Raw genomic sequence first — 8954 nt, 5'->3', positions numbered from 1 at the left:
GGGCGGGGCGGGGCGGGGTGGGTGGGTGGTTGGGGGACGAGGGAAATGCCTTTTATTTTTATTTTTTCGAGTAATGATTTAGGAATTGTAAGTATATAATTTTGTGGAAAGAAGCTGTCAAATGGACTTTACAACAGGATTCAATAAGGGAGTAACAGAATACCAAATATTGTAATGTGTCTTTGTAAAGAATGCTGGGGTTGGCAGTTGGAGCAGTGCGTTGATTCTGGCTTTGATCTGTTTTATCTCTAGTTTTTAAATTCAGTTTTGAACCCGGCTTTGCTCTCTGCCATCGCCCTGGATACCAGAATAACTAAGGCTGTAAAGGTTTAAATGATAAACGGAAATACAAATCTTAAAAGGCATGTGATACTTCACTAAACATTTACCAAATATGTGCTGTCCAACGGGGATATTGCATTGATTCAAATGCTTCATCTTGATGCACTGTAAAACACTGTCATTGGATACAGCGTGTGGAAATCGATGTAAAAGGAGAAATAAACACAAAAGAAAAATATAAAGAGGTAACTATAAATAGTAAATCAAGTACTGTTTCAATGAAAATGTATGTCGTCGAGGATGGAAGTACTCGTTTTACTGTGTTTAAGACACATTTGAGTTTGTTACCTGTACACTGGGTCTAATCAAGCTCGTCTTAACACCTGGAATGGGTGAAACTGCTATGCAATTGGAGTCCTGTTTCTAACCCGATAGTTTAAATGGTAAAGTGTTTAAACAAAAGGTTTGAGTGTTTAATCTGTTCAATACAGATTCACAGCTTTAAGAATATCATGGTGTGGGGGTGAGGTAGACGGCTCTGTAAATAATCTGCAACATCACTTTGTTTAAAGCGTAACTAACAAAATACTTCCATAAGTCTTACCTGTCATGCACTTCCGATTTTGGAAAGAAACGGCATCACATGTATTTTCATTTTAAAACGTGGCATTTGGTAGTTCACTAGGTGAAACAAATTTCTCAGTTTGCTTGACTTCCCTTCCAAGAAGTATGTTACCTGTGCGCTTCCTAGGTCATTTCAGCGGAGTCTCCTGCATTCAAAGCATTTTGCTGGCTGAAAGCAGCGTCTGAAAGCAAACCTGCAACTGGAGATTTCTTAAACATGTTGTTGTACTGGCTGTCCTGTTTTACAATAAAAAAATATGTTTGCTAAAACACAGTTTTATTTGTGTAGTTTTGAAATGTATTTATTTCAAAACTGTGTTTTTGAGACGTGTATAGTGAATGGATGTGCATGGCATAGAAATGTATTATTTTGTTAGCTACTGTATCAGGGAGGAGGCTGGGCAGGAGCTTGCAGCCACGCACACTACAAGCAAGCGTCTTCACCACTATATAAAAGAGCCGTGCATCACACATCACTGACTGTTTTACTACAGTCACGTTAATGGTTACATTATATTAGGGGCTGTGAACAACCGCATTTATGGCAATTACTTATGCCCATAGAATTTAAGTTACACAGTGTTTTCAGATATGTATTGTTTGCTTTACGAGATGACGAAGATGTGTGTTTATTTTTTTATGTGATTTAACACTTTCTGGATTTTATTTATTTTAAGACAAAGTAAGGAAGGTTGAAAAGCAAAAAGCTATAAAACTATTCAACTTAAATGTATAACAATATTACAGTAAATCAGGGAAATAAATTATAACATACTAAAATAACATGTGGCCCACCAACTTTTACTAGATTGGTCTAAGCATGTGTGGCTCTCTCAGCTACCAAGGGATGGATGGATTCAATAAAAATAAGTGCCTGTTCTTCAGCCGTTCAGTGGAGACATCTGATCAGACTCTCAGGAGGCACAGCATATAAGCCTGTGTGTTAGAAATTACAGGCTTCTAGAATGTTAATATCATTCTGGAAGCCCTAAAAAAAAAGGGGTGCCTTATGTGTTGATTGATGTCTGTCTGTCCGTCTCACTCTGCATGGTGAAAGCGATCGTCTCTGTCTGTCTCGCTCTGCATGATGAAAGTGATAACTGCCTTGATTTTGCACCTCCATCTTCACAAAACTTTTATCACACACCTATCCTAGCCTCCTATAGGCATTACTTTAAAATATCTTTAAGCGATTGAGTACCCTCAGTACGTTCCTGAGCGCTGCACAGAACAGTGATTCGATTATTCAGATAAGCTCTCCTCAGGTGAGGGTCATTTGTGTTGACTGGGTTAATTTACCAGTCCAAGTAAAGCAATTGAAGAAACAGCTGCTTGGGTTTGTATGGATTGCTATTCTCCAGAGAGTCAGATAAAAGCAGCTGTTTCTGCACTTGTTTCAACTGGAATGTTAAATTAACCTAATCCACATCAGTGACCCTCGCCTGTGTAAATCTTGATTTGAATAACGCTTTGTGCAGCTCTGATGCTCCTGCACTGGTTGTGTTGTGCAGCTCTGATGCTCCTGCACTGGTTGTGTTGTGCAGCTCTGATGCGCCTGCACTGGTTGTGTTGTGCAGCTCTGATGCGCCTGCACTGGTTGTGTTGTGCAGCTCTGATGCGCCTGCACTGGTTGTGTTGTGCAGCTCTGATGCTCCTGCACTGGTTGTGTTGTGCAGCTCTGATGCGCCTGCACTGGTTGTGTTGTGCAGCTCTGATGCGCCTGCACTGGTTGTGTTGTGCAGCTCTGATGCGCCTGCACTGGTTGTGTTGTGCAGCTCTTATGCTCCTGCACTGGTTGTGTTGTGCAGCTCTGATGCGCCTGCACTGGTTGTGTTGTGCAGCTCTGATGCGCCTGCACTGGTTGTGTTGTGCAGCTCTGATGCGCCTGCACTGGTTGTGTTGTGCAGCTCTGATGCGCCTGCACTGGTTGTGTTGTGCAGCTCTGATGCGCCTGCACTGGTTGTGTTGTGCAGCTCTGATGCGCCTGCACTGGTTGTGTTGTGCAGCTCTGATGCGCCTGCACTGGTTGTGTTGTGCAGCTCTGATGCGCCTGCACTGGTTGTGTTGTGCAGCGGTGTGCTTCTCCTTCTATAGTACTTCTTACTAAGATTAACAGGAGTGCTAAGTCAGCGCTGTCTGTTGTTTTCATTGAATCCACCTCTAAATAATTAATTTAGCAGAAATGCTCACTGCAGAAGTTCTATGAATCAGGTCAAGTGTCTCAAGTTACACCAATGCTTGTTAAGAAAAAGCCATGTAACGTGCAGTGAATACTAGCAAGAGCAGCTTATTAATGTCATCTAAAAATGTCTTTAAAATGTTGTGATTAAAAAAATATACACTAGACAAGGGACTTGTAAATCAGCGTCTTGCATACTTTTGTAAATGTATACATATTTCACATCCTGCAGGTAACTTTCTTTTGTAATGGGGGAAAAACAAAAAAAACATTTGCACTAAAAAGATCATTAATCTGTTTAATGTTATATTTGTGCTTCCATTGTTTACAATATTTAATTCAAGTTAATCAAAAACGAGCTCTGTCATCAAAATCTAACATCTAAACCTGTCATCTAGTTCTGTGCCTAGAGTAGTTTAAAGTGTGTGTGTGTGTATGTATTATATTACCATCTGTGATGTGTGTAAGGACTAGATTTTTTAATTAGGCCTTGTCTTTTAAATTGTTAATCAATTGATTTGCAATTAAACAAATACATCATTTATCATGAATATGGTATTGTGCATTGAATATGTATTCTATCCCTCGACGGCTGGCCCTGTATTTTTAGTTCATACCAATTTTCAACAAAACACTTCCCGGGGTGAATTATGTTTATACAGATTAATCACCCACAGTTTGAACCCCCATAACATAGGAAAACTTCTGTAAATGCAAAAAAAAATACTTCTAAAATAAATATATGTTTCAAAAAGGGACTTAACAGTACTGTTGTCAGTTTCATAGCATGGGTGGTGGCGTCAGGTCATGTGAATTTTTAGTCTAACCTTAACCAAACTATATGTGATGGAAAATGGAATTTTATAGTGCTGGAAGCCATAGCAATGTTCATGTTATTCTCTTGTTTTTGTTTTTGCATGTTCTAATCTGTTCTAAATGATACAAATGTAGGCAGATGATTCCGAGCATTCTGACGGGCATGTTCTGTTGTTTGGAAGAATTGGTATTCAATAAAGACTTGTGTAAACATGTGTACTGTGCATAATATTCCTCTGGCTCGTCCAACAATCCACCAGCCTGCCTTCAATTTGCTGGTAAAGTTCATTCAATGTGTACACTAGTACTTATTTCTAATTCAGTACAGTACAGGAAGCTGTGTGTAAAAGATGCATTGTGATGTCATTCATGAATCCCTTACCATGTGTTCAGTGAACCCATCACAGTGCCCTTTTTACCCTACAAAGGTTGGATGTTGTTAAGCTGTGGGTTTTAGCCCTGAAATGTTAATGAACAAAATAGTCCCACGACATGAGCTATTAAGTGAAGTTTTATTAAGAGAAGTTTGAAGTACTACCATTGCATTTAAGGGGAGAAGGACCTGCGAGTGAACTTGAGTTCAGACTTCAAATGGACTGCAGTTAATTTTCTTTCAGTCATTGTGTAAAATTAATTAACCAACACGTCGTCCAAACTAACCTTGTGAAAGGGCTTGACACGCTTTGCATTAGTAAATTGCTTTATTGTCTAAAAAATATGCTTACCTTATTGTCTTGTTACTTCTCCACAGGGCATGTAAACTGTGATATCACTGAGCATGTAATGAATTGCTACTAAAGAGGTATTCCATCTTTACAATATACTTATTACAAAACAGCAAACATTGCAATACTGATTTTGATTCCCGATGACTTCAGGAAACACTATTTTTTCTTCTCACCTAATGACAGTATTATTTGCATAATTCATTTCTATTTCAACACTCGTCACCTGCTTTGAAGGAGATCAAATTTGTTGATTTTTTAAAATTTTAACCCTAATAATTTAAAGATAGAAATCCTTTTGGTATTGATAGCAATTATAAGAATAGTGGAAGGTTAGTTTTCTTAAAAATAATCAGGTATTGTCTTCAGGTGAGTTTCATCAAAAGAGTTTTATTCAGGAATAAGACAATCAAAAAGTAGTATAGGATACAACAGCAACAGCACTGCAAGCAAACTCACAGGTCTCAGCAGGGGGAATCTGAGCAACAGAGCTGACTGCAAGCATACTCACAGGTCTCAGCAGGGGGAATCTGAGCAACAGAGCTGACTGCAAGCATACTCACAGGTCTCAGCAGGGGGAATCTGAGCAACAGAGCTGACTGCAAGCAAACACAGGTCTCAGCAGGGGGAATGTGAGCAACAGAGCTGACTGCAAGCAAACACAGGTCTCAGCAGGGGGAATGTGAGCAACAGAGCTGACTGCAAGCAAACACAGGTCTCAGCAGGGGGAATGTGAGCAACAGAGCTGACTGCAAGCAAACACAGGTCTCAGCAGGGGGAATCTGAGCAACAGAGCTGACTGCAAGCAAACTCACAGGTCTCAGCAGGGGGAATCTGAGCAACAGAGCTGACTGCAAGCAAACACAGGTCTCAGCAGGGGGAATCTGAGCAACAGAGCTGACTGCAAGCAAACTCACAGGTCTCAGCAGGGGGCAGGGCCGCCGAGAGCCGTCATGGGCTCCAGGGAAAGATTGGTATGTCCCGCTGCTGCCCCCGCACCGCCCCCCATGGTACTACAATCATCCGACTTTGTAGTATACTGTAGTCTAAACCAAGCAATGATGCTTGCAATCTTAGCTGTGTCTGAGGAAGATCATTTCAACCGATGCAGTATTCTGATAATGGGTTTGAAGGAAACTGTCAACGACACGTAGAAATTTCAATCTCTCAATTAAAATCTGCAGCAGGATAGTTTACTCTTTCTCAAAGTAGTTATGTTTAAGTTATTTATAGTATTCAAACTTTTTTTTTTAGGTAAGTGAATAAATATATTTTTTGTACAAACTCCACGTGTAATAGTCATTAATTGGAAGCTTACTTAACATCAAATAACATACATTTTTAGCATAAACTACATTTTAATGGTGTTGCTACACTATTTTATTTATCCCGTGCCAAAAATAAACCACTCATCTCTGCTCTTAACTAATAGCCTGTATTGGTAAATATATTTGTATTTTAAGCAATATAACGGATCATTCTCTAATTGTGTTTACCACCAGCTGAAGAAAGTACTTTATTTATTTTACACAAGACAATTTTTCTAACAAACTGCTGCACCACGTTGTTTTGAGCAAATTATAGATCTTAGTAATAGAATAATTCATACTGTGGTATATATTGTGCAACTTAAGGGTCCTTATAAAGTTTTTAAAAGTCTTTAAAAAAAATACATAAAATGACTATGCTTTTTTTTCAGCTTTTTGGTGTAGTAAAATATGAAATGCTAAAGTTCAAATCATTGTGTGAAAAGAAGTGTTTGACAGCGCCTGGATACACAATCATTACACCACAGAAGCACATCGGCTCGGTGTGCAGTACGGGAGTTTTTCTTTTTAATGTGGTGGTGGGAACGTAAAGGGTCTTGTGCAGGGCTAGTTGTTTTAAAATAATTTACATATATATATATATAAAAGCCCCCCCTTCATCAGGGCCCCCCTTCGAGGCGTCGGGCCAAGGGGAAATTTCCCCGCCCTCTCGGTGGGCCTGGCAGGGAGAATCTGAGTAACAGAGCTGCAGGTAAACCTACAGGTCTCAGCTGGTGGATCCCGAGTAACGAGAGACCCATAACAAGCTTTAATATACTCATGAAACACCTGGAACTCCACCTAGAAGGTGTGGAAATCTCCTACTTTCACCAATGAACAGAGTCGGCCCCCCTTCACAGGAGGTGTGTTAGCAGACATTCCTTGGCGCTTACCTAAAGTTGTAGCGTGTCACTTTTAGCAGAGGTTTGTGGTTTGGAACCAGTTTGGGCTGATTTGATTGTGGTTTGCACATATGTCAGAAAACAGCTTTTTAAGCAAAAACAACTAATGTGAAAATAAGGGTTTTATCATCTGTCCGATCTGTGACACATGGAAAAGCAATTACTTATCATGAATCTCAGGCATGGGTGTAGATGGGGCTGTGTGTGCAAAGCTTCAGAGCTACAAGGTCAGGCAATGCTAGGCAAGCACTCGAAAAGCCTTACAACAGATTTAACGTGTTTTGTCTAATTCTTCATTTTTGTGTTTTATGTTGTAGTTGGTGTGTTCTGTTTAAGAAATGAATCAAGCTCAGTGATTATGAATAAAGCTTTATAATAAGATGCAGTGTTGTGGTGTTGAATCAGTATGTCTTTTAAGTAAGCTTCTGTTACAGGGTCAGTATGCGTGCATGATCAAGTATCATTTTCAGTAAGATGCAGACTTTTGCCCATGTAGATTACTGTAAAAGAATAACTGGTAAGCACTTTTTTCAGTGGGCTCATCAAGTTGATTACAGGAAACACGCACTCATTAACTCAAGCAACAGAGCGCGACCCCAGCGCGAGCTCTCAAACTGTACCTCACATAGCTGAATAACTGACTCACTGACATAGACAGAGTAGAGTGAGCCGCCCACAACAACAAACACAGAACATTAGAACGCTGGCTCACCACAGATTATAAAAAATACTGCATGGGGGTAGTGTGTGATAAATGAGAATGTAATGCCCACGCTCAGGATGGGATGCTTGGATATGTAGCGTCCCAGCCCGTGTGTGGGCGTTACATTCTCATATCACACACTACCCCATGCATTATTTTCTGTTTATTTGTTGTTGTTATTTATGTGTGGGCAAAAACATTTTATCAGAGTAGATAGTTGCAGATTTTGCAAGTTTTTGGCTTTGTGATACTCATGAGTTAACTCAATCTGCAAAACCCGAATCGTAGTTTTGCATTTAATAACTTGGTTTTGAATTGGGATTGTTTTTTCTTTTTCTTTTTTTTTTACAAAAAAGAAAACAAAATGTTAAGGTGAAAAATGTTCAAATGAATAAATCAGGAGGTTCATTTGCACACCTGTGTGTGCAAGCGGTCTCAAAGCAAGTTTGTGTTCTTTGCCAGAGGGGTGACGAAAGTGTTGTCAAATGTCCAAAGCAGCTTGCTGGCAGAAGTTAATTAAGAAAATGACTTTAGATTATAACATACAGTGACTCTCCAAATTAATACGTACACTGGAGATTCAACAAAGCTTCAGAATTAAACAGGTCTTCTGATTTATGTAAAAGTAGGAGTTGATAAATGTAACCCAAGCCCTTTAGACGCAGCACAGAAGCCAGGACCAGAGGAGATTAAGTGGAAACATATGAGGCTGCTCTCGTACAAGAAAAACAAGATTTGACAAAAGGTAGACAGTGTCTTTCTTTACATGACACCAGTTGTACTGTCATTGTTTTTAAATCTTTCTCTTGACTTCACTTTGCAAGACTTTCTTTGAATATTACATAGGATAGGCTTTGTTGTTCCTTTATAGCAGGGGGAGGGAGGTAGGTAGGCAATCTTCATGTGTTGGAATTATTGCTTATAAATGCTGGTTTGTGTCGTCAAGTCACGCTCCAGACCACCACTGTCACCTGCTGGTTTGGTGTTGAAACTGTATGTGTATTCCAACGTGCAGTAAGTTGTACATTTCTTGTGTCTTTCTATCAAGCCTCTTGACATACTAATAGCATCTGCGATGTTTGTTTAAACATGCCGTATACCACAGAGGCTTGTAGATAACAAGTATGAACTGAGCTGTGTGGAACAATACACTTAGTATTTAAGACGCAGAGTACACCATTAGTATTTAACTGTGCTTCAGAGGCTGGTGATATGAACACACTGGACTATCACCAAGGTTTCTGGCACTGAAGCCCTATGCCCCTTTCACACTGGCACTTCTACCCGGGTCCTGACCCAGGTTCTGGCTACCCGGGTCGCAGTCCTGTGCACTGTGAAACCGCGTAGCTGGGTCGTACCTGGGTCGTACCTGGGTTGACCTGCATTGCAGCGACCCACCTCAGAATGTGGGTCGAC

This window comes from Acipenser ruthenus, chromosome 1, assembly GCF_902713425.1.
Source record: "Acipenser ruthenus chromosome 1, fAciRut3.2 maternal haplotype, whole genome shotgun sequence".
In the NCBI taxonomy this organism is placed as follows: Eukaryota; Metazoa; Chordata; class Actinopteri; order Acipenseriformes; family Acipenseridae; genus Acipenser; species Acipenser ruthenus.
The sequence above is the reverse complement of the archived record's forward strand: the minus strand, read 5'-3'. Positions refer to the sequence as shown.